The sequence below is a fragment of the Castor canadensis genome, chromosome 14 (genome assembly GCF_047511655.1).
Source record: "Castor canadensis chromosome 14, mCasCan1.hap1v2, whole genome shotgun sequence".
NCBI lineage: Eukaryota > Metazoa > Chordata > Mammalia > Rodentia > Castoridae > Castor > Castor canadensis.
In genome coordinates, this window is record NC_133399.1 from 55100404 (window position 1) to 55121056 (window position 20653).

Below are 20653 nucleotides of genomic sequence, written 5' to 3' on the forward strand. Positions count from 1 at the left end.
TGTGTGAACTCACAACCACTACCACCCTCCACCAGGCTGCCCTCTTTGGGGGCTAAATAGCTCATCTTGCAAAGGCACCACTTGGCCTTTTCGAAACCATGTACCTTGATTTATTGGCTCTCCTTCCAGGAACTGGCTTGGATCCACTTCAATGGTCTCATTTTTGTTGTATAAATAGAAAAACTGTCCAATGAAGAAATCTTAAACTCAACCATGATAATCCTCTCTATGGAGGATGGGTCGTCCAGTTCATGGATGATTCTATTGGGGCAGGGCTTTTACAGCCACCTTGTGAGAAGAAGAAGACTTCTTACACCACTAAGGTAATTCATTCTGCAAATTCCCTGATTGTCCTGCTAAGTATGCATTCTTGCAGAGCCATGAAGGCCTTGTTTCCCCCTTTCTATCTCCCATTTGCTCCACCAGCATCTCAGTTTCCATGAAAGTGTGTCAGGGGCTGTGAGTCAAGAGTTAACCTGTGAAGCAGGAGCCAAAGGTCAGCAAAGAACAGGACCTGGGTTCACTTAGCCTGCACAAAGGAACTACTTGCAGGAAAATGGCCGTGGCAAATGGAACATCATCTCTGTTAGCAGACAAACCTACTGAACCAGAAGGTGATAAACAGTAAGCTAAAGGCTAGCCCTAGGGTGGGGAGACAAAATGTTCAACTCTGGGGTCAATAACAGAGAAGGCAAAGATGTGATGGAGGGCAGACAAACTAAGGTTAGGCAGTTGGAATTACTATAGACACCAGGCTTTTTAAAAAACAAAGTTCTTTTGGTGCTTAGCTGTCATATCCCTTGGAACAGAGCAGGTCTTAAAGTGGCAGGCCCCACCAGACACAAGAATGCCTAAAAATCCCCCAAGGAATGATTGACTTGGTAAGCTTAGGCTAGACCAGAATGTTCAAAGGTCATATCAATTGATCATGGGGCCAAATTGCAGTCTAAAGGGGACAGAATGTCTGTCTGCCTATTTCAGAAATAAGACAACAAACAATCAGGAGCAGGATTGGAAGCTGGGCACCAGTGGCTCATACCTGTAAACGTAGCTACTTGGGAGGAGGATCACAGTTCAAGGCCTCACCATTCGAGGCCAAACCTAGCAAACAGTTTGTGAGACCCTCCCTTAAAAATACCCAACACAACCCAGGTACCGGTGGCTCACACCTGTAATTCTGGCTACTCAGGAGGCAGAGATCAAGAGGATTGCAGTTCGAAGCCAGCTCGGGCAAACAGCTCTCAAGACCCTACCTCAAAAAACCCATCACAAAAAAGGTGCAGGCCCTGAGTTTAAACTCCAGGTCTGTAAAAAACCAAAAAACCCAAAATACCCAACACAAAAACAAAGGATTGGAGGAGTGGCTCAAATGATAGAGCATCTACCTAGCAAGCATGAGGCCCCAAGTTCAAATCCCAGTACTGCCAAAAAAAAAGGAGGGGGATTGGAGAACTGGAGAGGGGGTAGGCAGGTAATAAGTAGATATGTACTCCAAAGAACTGGTTAAGCTGTGAGTTCTGGAAGCAGACAGAAAGGCAAAAGGAAAAATAGGTATCAGAATTTGTAGTTCCCAGATAAGACACTGACTTAGGATAAGTTTGCATGGATGTCTACACTTAGCCTCAGAACCTTTTCCTGTCTGAGGCCTGTGGGCACCCCAAGCCCAAAAACAGGATGTTAGAGAAACAGACTTTTACCAGATGCTCAAAAGAACATGGGACCCCTCCAGAGTGGTGACCAGAAGGCCAGATTTTAGAGAGCAGAAAGAGCTATAATCTCAGTTCTAATAATGGCTGCCACAATAATCATTCTAGATGCTTTTAAAATAAAAGTTATTCTGTGATGTAATTCAAATACCATACAATTCACCTAAAGTGTACAATTTAATGTTTTTGGTATATTCAGAGTTGTACAATTATCACCACAAGCAATTTCATTACTCAAAAAACCTATTTACAAGTCAGTCACCTCTTTTCCCACTAGCCCCAGGCAACTCCTAATCTACTTTGTTTTTATAGGTTTGCCTATTGTGGACATTTGATAGAAATGCAGCCATACCATGTGTTTCTTGTGATGGCTTCTTTAACTAGGTGGAATGCTGTGTAGGTTCACCCATGTAGGGAGGTGTGGTGAGGGTCACGCTTCACCATGTCTGTCGCTCTGTTTCGTATGGCTGAACCCACCGTGTGGGTTTGCTGCATTTTATTCATCCATTCATCAGCTAATGGACATGTTGCATCATTTCCAGGTTTGAGCTATCATGAATGATGCTGCTATGAATGTTCACATAAAATTTTTTTAATGTAAACTTAAGTTCTTTTTATGTAAACTTTAAATTCTACCTAGGGGTAGAATTGATGAGCCATGTGGCAACTGTGTGTTTAACTTTTGAGGAACTGCCAGACTGGTTTCAAAGCGATTATACCTTACATTCCTTCAGCTGTGCATGAGCTTCCAGTTTCTCTCCATTTTCATCAGCACTTCCTATTTCTGCCTTTTACTACAGCCATCCTATCATGTGTGAAGTGATATTTTACTGAGGTTTTGATTCGCATTTCTCTGACTACTAGTGATGTTGAACAATCGTGTGTTTACTGGCTGTTCATATATCTTCTTTCCAGAAATGTCTATTCATTTCCTTCGCCCATTTTTAACTGAGTTAATTTGTCTTTTTATTACTGAATTGTAAGAATTCTTGATATAGTTATTCTAGAAACAAATTCTTTATCACATTTATGATTTGAAATATTTTCTCCCATTCTGTGGGTTTTCTTTTATTGGAAGGAAGCAGTACTGGGGTTTGTACTCAGATCCCTGCACTTACTAGGCAGGTGCACTATCATTTGAGCCATACTCCCAGCCTTTTTTTTTTTTGCTCTTTAAGTTATTTTTCAGATAGGGTCTCACATGTTGCCCAAGGCATAATCCTCCTCCTGGAATTTGAACTCCAGGCCTCAGCCTGCTAGACAGGTATTCTACCACTTAAGCCACCCCACCAGACTTATTTTGTGCTGGTATTTTCAAGATAGGGTCTCACAAACTATTTGCCTGGCTGGCTTCCAGACGGGATCCTCCTGATCTCTGCCTCCTGAGTAGCTAGGATTACAGGCATGAGCCACTGGTGCCCATCCCTTTTTTCTTTTTTGATGGTGTCCTTTGAAGCATAATTTTAAATTTTGATGAAGTGTAATTTAATTATTTTTCCTTTTTTGCTTGAGTTTTTTTATGTTGTACTTAAGAAAACATCACTTAATCCAAAGATTTATGCCTATTTTTTCTTCTAAGAGCTTTATAATTGGAGCTCTTATATTTAAATTTGACCCAGTTTGAGTTCATTTTTATGTATGATGCTAGGTAGAGATCCAAGTTGAATCTTTTGCATGTAGATACTTAGTGGGGTATTTTAGCACCACTTGTTGAAAAGACTATGGTGCTCTTTCCCTCACTGAAAAGTCTTGCCATCCTTGTGGAAAGCCAATTGACTACGAAGGTACAGATTTATTGCTAGACTCTCAATTCGTTTCCATTAATGTAAATGCTTATCCTGATAGCAACACCATACTATCTTGATTACGGGAGCATTATAGTAGAAATTGGGAAATGTAAGTCTTTAAATTTTATTCTTTTTAGATTGTTTTGACAATTTTGGGTCCATTGCAGTTCTGTATATTTTAGGATTATCTTGTCAATTTCTGCAAGAAGTCAGCTGTAGTTTTGATAGGGATTGCACTGAATCTGTAGAGCAAATTTGGACAGAATTGTCATAGTTACAATAATCAGTTTTCCAGTCCATGAATATGGGATTTCATTACATTTACTTAGTACTCTAAATTCTCTGAACATTATTTTGTAGTTTTCAGGGCCTAAGTTTTGCACTTATTTTTGTTGAATTCATTTTTAAGTATTTTTTTCTGTTTTACTTACGGATTGTCCATTGTATAGAGAAACAATTGATTTTTTTTATCCCCCTGCAATGTTGTTGAATTTGCTTTTTAGTTCATTAAGAGTTTTTAGTGAATTCCTTAGGATTTTTTTATGTTTGAGATCATATCATCTGCAAGTTGAGATACATCTACAAATAGAGCTGGCTCTACTTCCTTCCAATCTGGATGCCTTTAATTTCATTTTATTGCCTAATTGTCACTTCCCAAGAAAATGTTACATAGAACTAGAGAGAAGGTAACAGCCTTGTCTCGTCCCTAATCTTCAGGTTAAAAAACAACAACAACAAAAAAAACCCACTCATTACTTCACTTGAAGTGTGAAGGGGGTGTGGCTTTTTGCAGATGTCCTTCATCAGCTTGGGGACCATATGCTTTTCTGCTGTGTGATGTGTCACTTCCCTTTGATGAGGTCAGCAAAGGCCATGCAGCTTCTGCCTCCCCAGGATCCTTGCTCTCCAGAGCCTCTTGGGGTACTCACTTGTGTGTGTGTGTTGCTCAGGATTGAATGTGCTAGGCAAATACTTTACCACATGAACAATACTCCCAGGCTTTTGTTTGTATTTTGCTTTGAGATAGGGTCTTGCTAACTTTTGCCTGCGTTGGCAGTGAACTCTAAATCCTGACTCCACCTCTTGAGTAACTGGGATTACGGGCATGCACCACCATGCCCAGCTTCAGGGTATTCACTTTTGAACCCCAGCCCCATGCTGTGATAAGTCCAAGTGACATAGACAGGCCATGAGTATGTGTTTCAGTTGACAGTTCCAGTTGAGCCCAGACTTTGGGTCATCCCAGCGCAGGCACCAGAAATGTAAATGAATAATCCCAGCCTTTAGCTTTTTAAACCTTCCGACTGGGGTCCTGGACCATTCTTACTATGCCTGTTTGAATTCCTGACCCACACAGTCTATAAAATGGGTGTTATGTATTCGTTTGGGGTGGCTTGTGATACAGCAATAGATTTCCAGAATAGCTGTCAAGACTTCGAAAGCAATCCCGTCTGGAGTGGACGGGGCTAGGCTTCTAAGCCTGCAGTACAGTGGGCCAGAGGTGGGAAATGGAGTAAAGGAGGAAACTGCAAGTGTCTCTGGACCTTGCTATAGCTTGTCCATCTGCGCCCCAGCCCCAGCTTCAATCTACCCTCCACCCAAATGGCCTTCTGGAGTTGGAACCCAGCCCTGATCCTCAGTCCTACTGATTGATCTTGATCTCTATTCCCCACATTATTCCAGACTCCTCTGCTGAAGTACTGCCCTGGCCTTTTTTTTGCCCTGCATCATTATAGATATTTAATATATCTGGCATAAATGAATGGACTAGTGAAGCAGACTCTGAGCCTGAGGACTGTTGCAGCCTAAATCCCAGTCTCTCGTTTGTTTGTTTAAGATAGGGTCTCCCTATGTAGCCCAACCTGGTCTCAAACTCCTAATCCTCTTGTCTCAGTCTCCCTAGTTTTGGGGTTACTGGTGTGGCTACCACTGTGCCTGGCTCCATATTTTCCTGATGTCCTTATACATTGAGTCCCTGGGATCAGAATTGAATTTATCACCCCTTTGAGCTGTATGATTTGGATACCTGTTTTTATGGTATTTCTTCTCCAGAAAAACCTGTTTTTAATTTTAAGGCATTCAGACAAGTGGATTAGTCCTACCCACAGCATCTAAAATTATCTCCTTCACTCAAAGTCAACTGATTGTAGATATAACCATATCACAAAATACCTTCCAGCAAGGCTGATGAGTTGGGGAAGAGTCCACAAAGTGCTGATAACATTTGACTCAAGGAAACACCCAAAATAGCTATTCCAGAGGCGAGATTATCCTATGTGAGGCAAGGCAATATATAATGTTCAGTTTACATTTGGGGTCTGAGGGGTAATACAGCCTAGAGAAGCTGACACGTAAAGCTAACCACCACAGGCATGGAGGTCTTGGGGGGCCATTGTTCTGCCTTCCACAGAGGGAATGATAAGAATGATAGGAAGGCCCATCTTTTTTTCCAAGAGGGACTCCTAGGGGCTCTGTCAAGTGGAAGAGAGTAGTAGGTAGTGGTTGCCATCCCCAGAAATAAAAGTAATGAGGTAAAGCCATGGCTATCCCCAAAGGTTCTCAATGCATAATTCCTAACCACAACTTCTCCACAATAAAAAACAAGTAGGCCCCCAAAGCCCTGTGTGGACCTTTGTGGGAGAAGCTCTGCACACGAGAGTAAGGGACATTGTGGTTCACTGTTTGGCATGCCCAAGAGCTGGTAAGGATGGAGAAAAACACCACAGATCCAAGGTGCAGGTGACCACTGTTGACAAAGGGGAAACAAGACAGAAGCTTGGGGCTTGTGAGTAAAAGACAGTGATGAACAGATTCCTGGGTGAGGCTTGAAAAGAGGCCCGGAGGGGTGAGTAATTGAAAGGCTCGTGCATAATCACCTACCACTGGGTGAGCGAGTCCTGGGAAGCACAAGATGCCCTTGACCCACCTCTAATCCTGCATCATGAGCAATTCACAAGTCTTGATGGGAAACCTATGTGTCTCAAGCTTTGCAAGTAAAGCCCAGGCTAGATCAGTTGCTCTAGAACCATCCGAATAGACAGGGCATAGATGTGAATTTGGATACTGATCCATAAATATGGACTGGGAATTCAGATCCTATGTCTGAATGTCTGTGTCTCCTCCACAGTTCATGCTGAAATGTAATTCACAAAGCAATAGTAGTAATGGGCTGGAGGCATGGCTCAAGTGGTAGAGTGCCTGCCTAGCAAGCGCAAGATCCTGAGTTCAAACCCCAGCACCATCAAAAAAAAAAAAAAACCTTCACAAAGCAATAATAGTAAGAGTTGGGGCCTTTAGAAGTTGGTTAGGGTTTTTCAAGATGGCGGCTAGAGGTAGGAAGCAGAAAGTGAGCCTCCTATAGTGAAATCTTGGAGAGACGCTGGAGACACACTTTGAAGGCATAATCACTGAGAAAAGGCATAACTTTGACCCCTCCACACCTCCAGCCGGTGCAGAGAATCTCCACTTCACGTTAAACGGAGAAATGAGGAGGACCCCCGGGCCACCAGTGGCCGGCGCCCACTGGGAAGACCCGGACCAGGTGAGCTTCACAGTACCGCGGTACTCCCACAGACAAGCCTGGGCCAGAGCAGCATAGCCCCCTGGACAGACTGACCTCCACCCAGAGAAAAAAAGAGAAACTGAGTAATAAGCAATAAGAACAATTAAGACACACTGGAAAGAGGGTGGGGCACCCTGAGCGCTGAAGATTAGGGGTAGGGAATCCTTCCCGGTACTGTAAATAAACAAGCCGGGCAGGCCAGAGAGGCTCTGGCGGGAGCGGGGCACATGCCCAGCAACCAGGAGCGGGGAAGCTTGTGAGAGTGGCGGAGGGAGGAAAACTCCACAGGAGAGGAGGGAAGACCCACTTCCCACGTGAGCTGTAAATAAACATGGTGGCTGGCAGGAGCAGCAGCACCGCCCAGTAATCAGGAGCAGGAAAGCTTGTGAAAGTGGCAGTGGGAGGAAAACTGCACAGGAGAGGGGGGAAGACCCACCTCCCACATAAACTGTAAATAAACACACAGGCCTGACAATGCGGGGGCAGTGTCACCTTTCCCAGTGCTTGGAAAGGGGAAAGCTTGTAGCAGAGTCTCCCGCACAGGAGAACTCTGAACAAACAAAGCCTGTGGGACCAGGTGAGTGCTAAGTTCACCCCAGAGATCTGCATAAATAACGCCGCCAGCTACAGCAGGCTGAGAGCAGCAGGCAGGCAAGCCACAGTTGCAGATACCACTCTCAGAACTGTCTCCAGACTCTTTTTTTTCTTTTCCTCCCTACCTTTGATGAGAGAACAAACGAATTACACCTGCAAGCCGAAAAACTTACTGAAACTGTATTGCATTTGAACTTGGGACACTTGGTGGGGCTTTGTGTGTGTGTGTGTGTGTGTGTGTGTGTGTGTGTGTATTTTGTTCTACTTTATGCATCCCCTTTGATGAGACAACTACAGAACAACATCTGAGGCACCAACTCCAGGACTGGAGATTGAGACCGACACCCAAATTATTAAGACTGAAACTGCATTGCATATAAACTTGGAAGTTTTTTGTTTTTTTGTTTTTTTGTTTTTTTTTAATTTTCTATTTTCCATTTTATTTTAATTCATTTTTATATACAGATATTTCTTTCATTTGCTTATTTTTTATTTTTTTATCTTTGATTTTCAATCCTCTCTCTGTCTCTCTAATGTCTGTTCAGCTTACTGTCAATTAGTACACTAACACTCCCTGTTTATACCTTTGAAACTCTCTTGTCTGATACCTTGTTCTGCTTTCTCCCTCTTGTCTGTATATTTGTTTTCCCCTTTTCTTTAACTTCTTGCTTTCCATCTCAGCTCACCCTTCCATTCTAAATATTACCATTGTTATTATTACAAGCTAGAAAATACTTAATTGCACACAGTACAGGGACAGTAACAACACCAACGACAATGACGGGAAGACAGAAAAAACAGGGAAACCAGTTTCCCCACAGCAAAAAATTAGTACAGGAACCAGAGGGGAATGAAGAGAACAGAAACTCAGATCCAGACTCCAATAAAATGAAGATAAACTATGCCAAAGGACCCAATGAAGCCCACAAGAATAATTTAAAAGAAGACATACTAAAAGTACTCAATGAGAATTTTATAGAGATGATACTGGATAGGGTCAACCAAAATGTACAGGAGACACTCAAGAAATTCCAAGACAACAAAAATAGAGAATTTGAAAAAGCAAAAGAAGAAATAAAGGAAACCATAGAAGCACTGTATAAACACCAAAGTGAAAGAGAGAACACAATGAATAAATGGATAAATGAACTCAGGACAAAAATAGACAACATTAAAGAGGAAACCACCCAGGATATGGATAACCTCAGAAAAAAGAACGAAACAGAACTGCAAAACAAAACGGAAGGCCAATCCAGCAGAATAGAACAAACAGAAGACAGAATCTCAGAACTTGAAGATGAAATGGTAATTAAAGGAAAAACTGAAGAACTATTAATTAAACAACTCAAGACCTGTGAAAACAAAATGCAAGAACTCACTGACTCCATCAAAAGACCAAACTTGAGAATCATGGGCAGCGAAGAAGGAGAAGAGGTGCAAGCGAAGGGAATGCGTAATATATTCAACAAAATAATAACGGAAAATTTCCCAAATCTAGAGAAAGATATTCCAATACAGATGCAAGAGGCCTCCAGGACACCAAACAGACCAGATCAAAATAGAACTACTCCACGACATATCATCATTAAAACAACAAGTTCAGAAACTAAGGAAAGAATATTGAAGGCTGTAAGAGAGAAAAAACAAGTAACATACAAAGGTAAACCCATCAAAATAACAGCAGACTTCTCAACAGAAACATTGAAAGCAAGAAGAGCATGGGGTGAGATCTTCCGGGCACTGAATGAAAATAACTTCAACCCCAGGATACTCTACCCAGCAAAGCTATCATTCAAAATAGATGGAGCAATAAAAGTCTTCCATGATAAGCAGAAACTAAAACAATATGTGACCACAAAGCCACCATTACAAAAGATTCTGCAAGGGATTCTGCACACAGAAAGTGACACCCAACTTAACCATGAAAAGACAGGCAGCACCATACCACAGGAAAAGAAAAAGCAAGAAAGTACACAGTAACCTCAACTTAGGTACACACAATCAAACCTTCAAACAACTAAGACAACTAAATGACAAGAATCACCACATAACTATCAGTACTAATGCTTAATGTTAACAGACTTAATTCACCCATCAAAAGACACCGTTTGACAAAATGGACTAAAAAAGAAGATCCAACAATTTGTTGCTTACAGGAGACTCATCTCACCGACAGAAATAAGCATATGCTTAGGATGAAAGGCTGGAAGAAGATTTACCAAGCCAATGGCCCCCGAAAACAGGCAGGAGTAGCAATACTTATCTCTGACAAAGTAGACTTCAAACCTACATTGATCAAACGAGGTAAAGAAGGACATTCCATACTAATAAAAGGGGAAATAGACCAAAAGGAAATAATAATCATTAACCTGTATGCACCCAACGTCAACGCACCCAATTTCATCCAACATACCCTGAAAGACCTAAAAGCATATATAAACGCCAACACAGTGGTTGTGGGAGACTTTAACACCCCATTATCATCAATAGATAGGTCATCCAAACAAAAACTCAATAAAGAAATCCAAGATCTAAAATATGCAATAGATCAAATGGACCTAGTAGATGTCTACAGAACATTTCATCCAACCTCTACACAATATACATTCTTCTCAGTAGCCCATGGAACCTTCTCCAAAATAGATCATATCCTAGGGCACAAAGCAAGCCTCAGCAAATATAAGAAAATAGAAATAATACCGTGCATACTATCTGACCACAATGCAGTAAAAGTAGAACTCAACAACAAAAGTAAAGACAAAAAACATGCAAACAGCTGGAAACTAAATAACTCATTACTTAATGAAGAATGGATCATCGATGAAATAAAAGAGGAAATTAAAAAGTTCCTGGAAGTCAATGAAAATGAAAACACAATCTACCGGAACCTATGGGACACAGCTAAGGCAGTCTTGAGAGGAAAGTTTATAGCCATGAGTGCATATATTAAAAAGATTGAAAGATCCCAAATCAATGACCTAATGATACATCTCAAACTCCTAGAAAAACAAGAACAAGCAAATCCCAAAACAAATAGAAGGAGAGAAATAATAAAAATAAAAGCTGAAATCAACGAAATAGAAACCAAAAAAACCATACAAAGAATTAATGAAACAAAAAGTTGGTTCTTTGAAAAAATAAACAAGATCGATAGACCCCTGGCAAACCTGACTAAAATGAGGAGAGAAAAAAACCCAAATTAGTAAAATCAGGAATGCAAAAGGGGAGATAACAACAAACACCATGGAAGTCCAGGAAATCATCAGAGACTACTTTGAGAACCTATATTCAAATAAATTTGAAAATCTAAAAGAAATGGACAGGTTTCTAGATACATATGATCATCTAAAACTGAACCAAGAGGAAATTAATCACCTGAATAGACCTATAACACAAAATGAAATTGAAGCAGCAATCAAGAGTCTCCCCAAAAAGAAAAGTCCAGGACCTGATGGATCCTCTGCTGAATTCTATCAGACCTTTAAAGAAGAACTGATACCAACCCTCCTTAAACTGTTCCACGAAATAGAAAGGGAAGGAAAACTGCCAAACACATTTTATGAAGCCAGTATTACACTTATCCCAAAACCAGGCAAAGACACCTTCAAAAAGGAGAACTATAGGCCAGTCTCCTTAATGAACATTGATGCAAAAATCCTCAACAAAATAATGGCAAACTGAATTCAGCAACACATCAAAAAGATTATTCACCATGACCAAGTAGGCTTCATCCCAGGGATGCAGGGGTGGTTCAACATACGAAAATCAATAAACGTAATAAACCACATTAACAGAAGCAAAGACAAAAACCACTTGATCATCTCAATAGATGCAGAAAAAGCCTTTGATAAGATCCAACATCATTTCATGATAAAAGCTCTCAGAAAACTAGGAATAGAAGGAAAGTTCCTCAACATTATAAAAGCTATATATGACAAACCTACAGCCAGCATTATACTTAATGGAGAAAAACTGAAACCATTCCCTCTAAAATCAGGAACCAGACAAGGATGCCCACTATCTCCACTCCTATTCAACATAGTACTGGAATTCCTAGCCAGAGCAATTAGGCAAGAAGAAGGAATAAAAGGAATACAAATAGGTAAAGAAACTGTCAAAATATCCCTATTTGCAGACGACATGACCCTATACCTTAAAGACCCAAAAAACTCTACTCAGAAGCTTCTAGACATCATCAATAGCTATAGCAAGGTAGCAGGATATAAAATCAACATAGAAAAATCATTAGCATTTCTATACACTAACAATGAGCAAACGGAAAAAGAATGTATGAAAACAATTCCATTTACAATAGCTTCAAAAAAAAATCAAATACCTAGGTGTAAACCTAACAAAAGATGTGAAAGACCTCTACAAGGAAAACTATACACTTCTGAAGAAAGAGATTGAGGAAGACTATAGAAAGTGGAGAGATCTCCCATGCTCATGGATTGGTAGAATCAACATAGTAAAAATGTCGATACTCCCAAAAGTAATCTACATGTTTAATGCAATTCCCATCAAAATTCCAATGACATTCATTAAAGAGATTGAAAAATCTACTGTTAAATTTATATGGAAACACAAGAGGCCACGAATAGCCAAGGCAATACTCAGTCAAAAGAACAATGCAGGAGGTATCACAATACCTGACTTCAAACTATATTACAAAGCAATAACAATAAAAACAGTATGGTACTGGCACAAAAACAGACACGAAGACCAGTGGAACAGAATAGAGGACCCAGATATGGAGCCACACAACTATAAGCAACTTATCTTTGACAAAGGAGCTAAAAATATACGATGGAGAAATAGCAGCCTCTTCAACAAAAACTGCTGGGAAAACTGGTTAGCAGTTTGCAAAAAACTGAAACTAGATCCATGTATATCACCCTATACCAAGATTAACTCAAAATGGATCAAGGATCTTAATATCAGACCCCAAACTCTTAAGTTGATACAAGAAAGAGTAGGAAATACTCTGGAGTTAGTAGGTATAGGTAAGAACTTTCTCAATGAAACCCCAGCAGCACAGCAACTAAGAGATAGCATAGATAAATGGGACCTCATAAAACTAAAAAGCTTCTGTTCATCAAAAGAAATGGTCTCTAAACTGAAGAGAACACTCACAGAGTGGGAGAAAATATTTGCCAACTATACATCAGACAAAGGACTGATAACCAGAATATACAGGGAACTTAAAAAACTAAATTCTCCCAAAACTAATGAACCAATAAAGAATGGGCATGTGAACTAAACAGAACTTTCTCAAAAGAAGAAATTCAAATGGCCAGAAAACACATGAAAAAATGCTCACCATCTCTAGCAATAAAGGAAATGCAAATTAAAACCATGCTAAGATTCCACCTCACCCCTGTTAGAATAGCCATCATTAGCAACACCACCACCAACAGGTGTTGGCAAGCATGTGGGGAAAAAGGAACCCTCTTACACTGTTGGTGGGAATGTAAACTAGTAAAACCACTCTGGAAAAAAATTTGGAGGCTACTTAAAAAGCTGGACATCGATCTACCATTTGATCCAGCAATACCACTCTTGGGGATATACCCAAAAGACTGTTACTCCAGAGGCACCTGCACATCCATGTTTATTGTGGCACTATTCAGAATAGCCAAGTTATGGAAACAGCCAAGATGCCCCACCACTGACGAATGGATTAAGAAAATGTGGTATCTATACACAATGGAATTCTATGTAGCCATGAAGAAGAATGAAATGTTATCATTCGCTGGTAAATGGATGGAATTGGAGGACATCATTCTGAGTGAGGTTAGCCTGGCCCAAAAAACCAAAAATCGTATGTTCTCCCTCATATGTGGACATTAGATCAAGGGCAAACACAACAAGGGGATTGGACTATGAGCACATGATAAAAGCGAGAGCACACAAGGGAGGGGTGAGGATAGGTAAGACACCTAAAAAATTAGCTAGCATTTGTTACCCTTAACGCAGAGAAACTAAAGCAGATACCTTAAAGCAACTGAGGCCAATAGGAAAAGGGGAACAGGTACTAGAGAAAAGGTTAGATCAAAAAGAATTAACCTAGAAGGTAACACCCACGCACAGGAAATCAATGTGAGTCAATGCCCTGTATAGCTATCCTTATCTCAACCAGCAAAAACCCTTGTTCCTTCCTATTATTGCTTATACTCTCTCTACAACAAAATTAGAAATAAGGGCAAAATAGTTTCTGCTGGGTATTGAGGGGGGGGAGAGGGAGGGGGTGGAGTGGGTGGTAAGGAAGGGGGTGGGGGCAGTGGGGAGAAATGATCCAAGCCTTGTATGCACATATGAATAATAAAAGAAAAAGGAAAAAAAAAAAGAAGTTGGTTAGGCACTGCCTTTGTGGATGGGATTGGCAGCCTCATAAATGGGCTTGAAGAAGAGAGCTTGTCTTTCCATCCCTCACTCCATGTGAGGACAAAGCAGAAAGAAGCTGATCTTAGAAACAGACAACAAACCTTTCCCAGACACCACATCTGCCAGTGCTCTGATTTTACACTTTCTAGCCTTTGAAACCTTGAGTAATAAATTTCTATTATTTACTAGTTATCCATGGTATTTCGTTATAATCACAGGAACGGAGAAGATATCAGTTTCCCATACATCACTCAATAGAGTCTCATCAGCTTGAAGATCTTCAAATGACTAGCCTTTGTAATAGCCCATGTTCCCTTCAGCAGGTCTGGCAGAATGGGGAGCACCACTATCAGATTGCAAAGTCCTATACAACTGCATGGTAACATAAACAGAGTTCCCAGAACATTTATCAGTAAGATGATAAGGTGGCCCTAGCAGGGAAGGTGAATCAGCAAGCAAACTCAGGCCGTAGACTCTTTTTCAAGATACTTACATGATTTGTGTCCCTGGCTCTGATAAGAAGACATCTGTGCTCCAGGAATTAGGAGGAAGATAGGACTCCAAGTGAGCAAATAGAAATTATCATGAGGAGGTACTTATATCAGCAGATATTTGAAACAAGGCTAATTACATGTGGGATTTCATGAAAGATCGCATTTATTAAGGTGTCATGTAAATGCTGAAATAAAAGTGCTTAGTGGAGGGCTGGTGGACTGCCTTAAGTGGTAACAGTGTCTGCCTAGCAGCATGAGGCCCTGAGTTCAAACCCCAGTACCAATAATAGTGATAATAATAAAAGAATTAAAAGTGTTTGGTGAAAGTTCAGGGCTTCAAAGGGAATTCTGGGTGGTAGTCCAACAAGGCTACAGCTAAACCACGGAGGTGCAGTTAAGAGACCATCAGGTTTATGGTCACAGTCACCATGCAGCCCTGGATGGAGTTTCAGTAGTGACAGTGTCCTCTAGCTGAGGAGGGACTGTACCTCCTCCAACCTGGTTGTGCAGATTGACTTGCTCTTGCCCCTGAAGCTTGCTGTGCTTCACTTGGGAACATTTCTTACTGTGCCAGCATGTACCTGCAGAGCCACCTGTCTTCCTGTGTTACAGTCAGTTGCTAAGAAACATAGCTTGAGTCTCATTTGAAGGAATCCATCTTCATGAAGATTAATAGTTGGATAAGAAATCCTAAATTTCATGGGATTCCCCAGCTATTACAATGGAAACACAAGAAGGGAGCATGATTAGGGTAGAGAGATCATTTATCAGGTCCTTACACAGCTTAATTTTCTGTCCACACAGAGGAACTAGCTACCAGTAGGCAGACAGAATTGCAGGAAATTCACCTGTGATCTCTATTACAAATGGGCACAGTTCAGCAGGTCGAAGTTGCATTTGGTACCAAATAATGAACTTCAAAACCTAGTAGGTAAGGATCCTGGAAAGCAGCAGAGGGGTGAGCATGGGAGCTACCAGTAGACTCTGATCTGAACTGCTTTTTTGTTCTTGTCTGCAAATTCTGCCTCCTACATCCATCACATCTGTAATGGTTTGGGTTCACTGGTGTACCACTTTATCATGGGTCATGTTTTCCTTTGTGTGACTGGTAATGTACGCTCAACTGGATGTTCAACATTGCGAATTTTGCTTTGTTGGGTGCTGGATAATTTTGTATTCCTGTGGACATACTTAAGCCTTGTTTTGGGATGCAGTTCAGATTATCGACAACATTTTGATTCTTTTGGGCCTCACTTTTATGACTTTCTAGAAGGGTCTGGAATTGTGCCCAGCCAAGGGCTTATTACTCCTCAATACTGAGCCTGATCCTTCAGGTACTCTCCCCATCCCGAGTCTGCAGCTCATCAGGTTTCCACTCTGGCTGGTGGAGCAGACATGAGTCCTGGTCATATGTATGGGCACTCTTACTTTTAATTCTTTTGGATGATTCCTGCCTTGGCCTCAGTTTCCTCACACATGTGCACTGCTAAGCACTCTGCTCAGGGAGGACCCTCTATAGTTTTCAAGATCTCTCTCTCTCTCTCTCTCTCTCTCTCTCTCTCTCTCTGTGACCCTCTCTTCTCTTTGGTTTGCTTTCCTGAGATCTCTAGTTGTCTTGGGCTTTCCCATCTTGCCTCCACCTCCTGGACACAGGAAATCCACTGGGCTTTACCTTGGTTTCTCTGCCTGAGCCCTGGCCTTCAGTTCTGTCAAGGCAATGACTAGAAGCCACAGCAGTTTTCTCCTCATTTGCTTCCTGTTATACAGAAATAACTCTCCTTTATTACCTGATGTTCAGTTCTCAAAACACAATGTTTTATATATTTTGTCTGTTTCTGTCACTTCTGGCAGAAGGGCAAATTTGGTCCCTGCTGCTCCATGATGAATGGAAATGGAGTAATAGCAGTACATATTTAAGATAATTTGTTTGCTATTTCTTAAACTCTTGACCCTCAATATATGTTGAAGACCCCATAATGCTTCCAAGCTCCGGGATCATGCAAGGAGCTGTTCAGAACTGTCTAGAGAGCGGTAGGTGGAGGGACTTTCTGATTCTACATCTCTCTTACTTAGTCTTACTGTTTAAGGATGTTTAAGGAGCTGTGAGGATAGTTCAACCATAAGCAGAACATGTGCTTAACATGCACGAGGCCCTGGGTTCCATCCCCAGCACACACACAAAACCAATGTCTAATAATTCATACTGAATACCCATAAGACATCTATACTACACTTAAACAGTGTGAGAATCTAGTCTTGTCCTTAAACAACACACAGCTTCCCAGGGAGTTAAAATTCACACACATAAAACGAAATGGCAGGGAAGTATTTTTAATGTTTAGATGACTTATTAAAACTGTTTGTTTAAAACACTGGGTCAGAATTTATCTTCTTCCTGGTAATGGATACTGGTAGAATGTTAGGCAATTCCCCCCCTTTTCAAAACACTTTCATTCAAATAGATTAACATTCCCACCTTACCTGCTTCATTTGACAAGAACAAACAGTTTCTGAGCTGTAGCAGAGGAGGTACATTGGTTCCCAATACTATTTTGACCTCTTTCTAGAACACCTTCTTGTACTACAAACAGGAAAGTTGCTGGGCCCAGTAGCTTATGCCTACAATCCCAGATACTCTGGAGGCAGAGATCAGGAGGCTTATGATTCAAAAACCACCTAAAAGGGAAAAAATCTGTTTTGAACAACAAAAGCTGGGTGGGATAGTGCCTGTCTGTCATCCCAGCTACATGGGAAGGATAAACAGGAGGATCAAGGTAGAAAGCAGCCAAGGCAAAAAGTGGGACCCTATTTCAAAAATAACCAGAGCAAAAGGGCTGGGGGCAGGGCTCAAGTGTCCTGAGTTCAAACCCCAGTACCACCAAAAAATTAAATAAGATACTAAAAATTAATTTTAAAAATGATTAAAACAGAAAGCTAAAAATGACTTTTTCCAGACTTCCTTGCAACTGGGAGTCTGGATGTGTCTTGGGTTCCACCAGGCAGATGCTGCAGTGCAAGAAGAGAATTTGAAGCTGAGTGAAATGGGGAGAGAGGCATCAGGCATTTATTTTGTGGGTATGATGGCAGCAGGAATAGCATGGCTTTGGAGTGAGTGGGAGTGAGATTAATGATCCATAGAACACAGTTAAGATGGCATGTTCCTTGGTATTTCCAGGATATATGTATTTTTTTGTATGTTATACTGGGGTTTGAACTCAGGGCTTTATGCTTGCTAGACAGGTGCTCTAACACTTGAGCCATTCCCCCAGCCCTATAGAAAAACAACATAGCAATAGCTCTCTGAACTCCAGACATCATATATATAAGATGATATATTCTAGGCCAGGGGCTCTCAATCAGGGGCTAGTTTGCACTGAGGGAACATTTAGCAAATCTGAAGGCATTTTTTTGTCGTCATGACTGAGGGCACACTGTTGACAGCATCTAGCGAGTAGAAGCCAGGGATGTTGTTAGATGCCTGGGATGCACAGGACAGACCCCTCAGCAGAGAATATCAGATCTAAGCTATCAACAGTCTCTGTCCTAGAGCCCGAATTTTGGACAGTGGTGTCTTGAGTCCTGAGTTCCCAGTCATGCAAAGCAGTTGTTACCTCAAAGTGTTACTTTATCTCATTTATTTTAATCTGGATTCACTCCTAGTGTTTTGTTTCTTCAGTTGTTTCACCTGGGATGTCTTTTTTCTCTAGGCAACCTCATCTTCTGGTTAGGAACAACCTGTCTTTCTCAGTAAAGATCATGTCAGAGTGTGTGTGGGTGGGGTGTGAGGGTCATGCATGGGTCAATCTAACTATGAGCTAAAGTTCAATGGTGGGTGTGCCATGGGGACTGTGCTCACCTGAATGTGCTCCATCTCCATCAAAATCTACAGAGGATCTATATCTAAACCCTAAATGCAGTGCTACTCTGCATTTTTAAGCAGTGGCAGCAAAACTTCACCATTATTTTTGGGCCACTGACCCTGTATCTAGGCCTGCTGTCCAACCTGGGCCACCCCTACCAGCTGCACCATTGGGACCACTGATGACACACAATGCTTCCATACGGTGACATCTTTTAGCTACTTGATGGCTTTTCATGTATGCAGGCCCTTGATGGCCTGGACAATTTCCCAGGTGTTGTTGAAGTGAAGCCTTGATTGGAGACTGGAGCCTTGATTGTATGACTTTGGGCCTTTCTGGATCAAGTGAGGAGTGAGCTATTTTCAGAGGTAGTCTCAGGATGCTTATGGGAAGAGTAGTGTCATTCTGAGACTCATTCCTAAAGCTTGTTTTTCCAGTCCCTCTAACATTTTTCTAGAACTGATCCTTGGATTATATTCTTATTCTGCTTAAGCTACCCAGCATGGTTTTGGATCTGGTGGTGAAATGCATGATCACTGGGCTGAACCTCTCAGTGGTCCATGTACTGTGCAACAACAGTTCCTGCACCCGCCTTTGTCTCTCTCTTCTCTTTTACTCATGCCAATGTCTGCTGATCTGTACTTTGAAACAGGCATGGCACGCTTTTGCCAAAGACTTTAAGAAACACAAAGTGAAGATGCCCAGAGGTAAGACGATGATGAAAAGGACCTTTCATGACTTCCCAGAAAATAAATACTAGCCAGCCATTTTTAAACATAAACAAACAGGTAAACCTTAGGAGTTCGTTAAATTTTTCTTTTTCTTTTGGAGGGACTGGGGTTTGAACTCAGGGCTTCATGCTTGCAAAGCAGGTGCTCTACTGCTTGAGCCACACCACCAGTCCATTTTGCCATGTTATTTTGGAGAAGGGGGGGTCTCTCAAACTATTTGTCTGGGCTGGCCTTGAACCTCCATCCTCCTGGTCTCAATCTCCCAAGTAGTTAGGATTACTGGTGTGAGCCACCAGTGCCTGGCTCATGTGGTTTAATGGGTGCAGCATGGCATAGTGGTTGAGAGCAAGTGCTCTGGTCAAGAGTAGTTTGGGTTCAAATCTTGTCTCTGTGCCCTGGGGTAGCATCTCTGGGTTGGTTAAACTCATCTCTAAGTTGGCAATGGTTAAGAGGTGCTGTACAGAAGAAAACAATTACTGCATGAAATGCCTTAAACTGTGCTTGGTGTATAGTAATGCTACTTAGATGTTTACCAATAAACTAAGAATGGAAGCAGAACGTCAGGTGGATTGGGGGATGAGCATTACTAAAGGAGGGAAGAGATTTCTAAGGGAAGTACGAGAAGAGTGAGGCTGGTGGTTTGACCACAGTGTGAGCTGGGATTGAGAATCAGTGGCATGAAATGTTAACAAGGTGAGGCAAGGGCCTGGGTGGAGAGTACTGAACAGCTACCTAAACAGGCAGTTGATAGCATCAAAGGGTGAGCAATGGGCAAGTGATGAAGAGAAAGTGATGTTTTGGGGAAAGATTATGCTAACCTGACACCCATGAGCCACTTCCTCACTGGTGCATAAAAGGATGCCAACATTTCATGTCACTGGTTCTCAATCCCAGCTCACACCGCAGCCAAGCCACCAGCCCCACTCTTCTTTTACTTCTCTCATTGGTCGAACATTTGTCTGCAACACACACACACACACACACACATACACACATGCTTGCACGTGGTAAATACTGGTCTTAAAAATAGCACAGTTAGCTGGGTATGGTGGCTCACACCTGTAATCCTAACACTCAGAAGGTTGGGGCAGGATATCATGAGTTCAATAACACCCTGGACTACATAGTGAAACTCTATCTCAAAAAACATAGTTATTGGTAGAGCACCTACCTAGCAAGCTCAAGGCCCTGAGTTCAACCCCCCAGTGCTAAAAAAAAAAAAAAAAAAAACTATTATTTTTTTCTTATTGGTAGCACTGGGGTTTGAATTCAGGTCCTCACGCTTGCCAGGCAGGCACTCTATCACTTGAATCATGCCACCAGCTTTTTGGTGATGGGTTTTTTCAAAATAGGGTCTCGAGAACTATTTGCCTGGCTGTCTTCAACCCCTGATCCCTGCCTCTTGGGTAGTTAGGGTTATAGGTGTGAGCCACCACCACCCAGCAAAAAAACATAGTTATTCTATAAACTTCTACTTCAGTTAAAAATTATTGCTGTCCCTTCACTATTTTCTTCTCTTTTCTTTTTAACGTCTG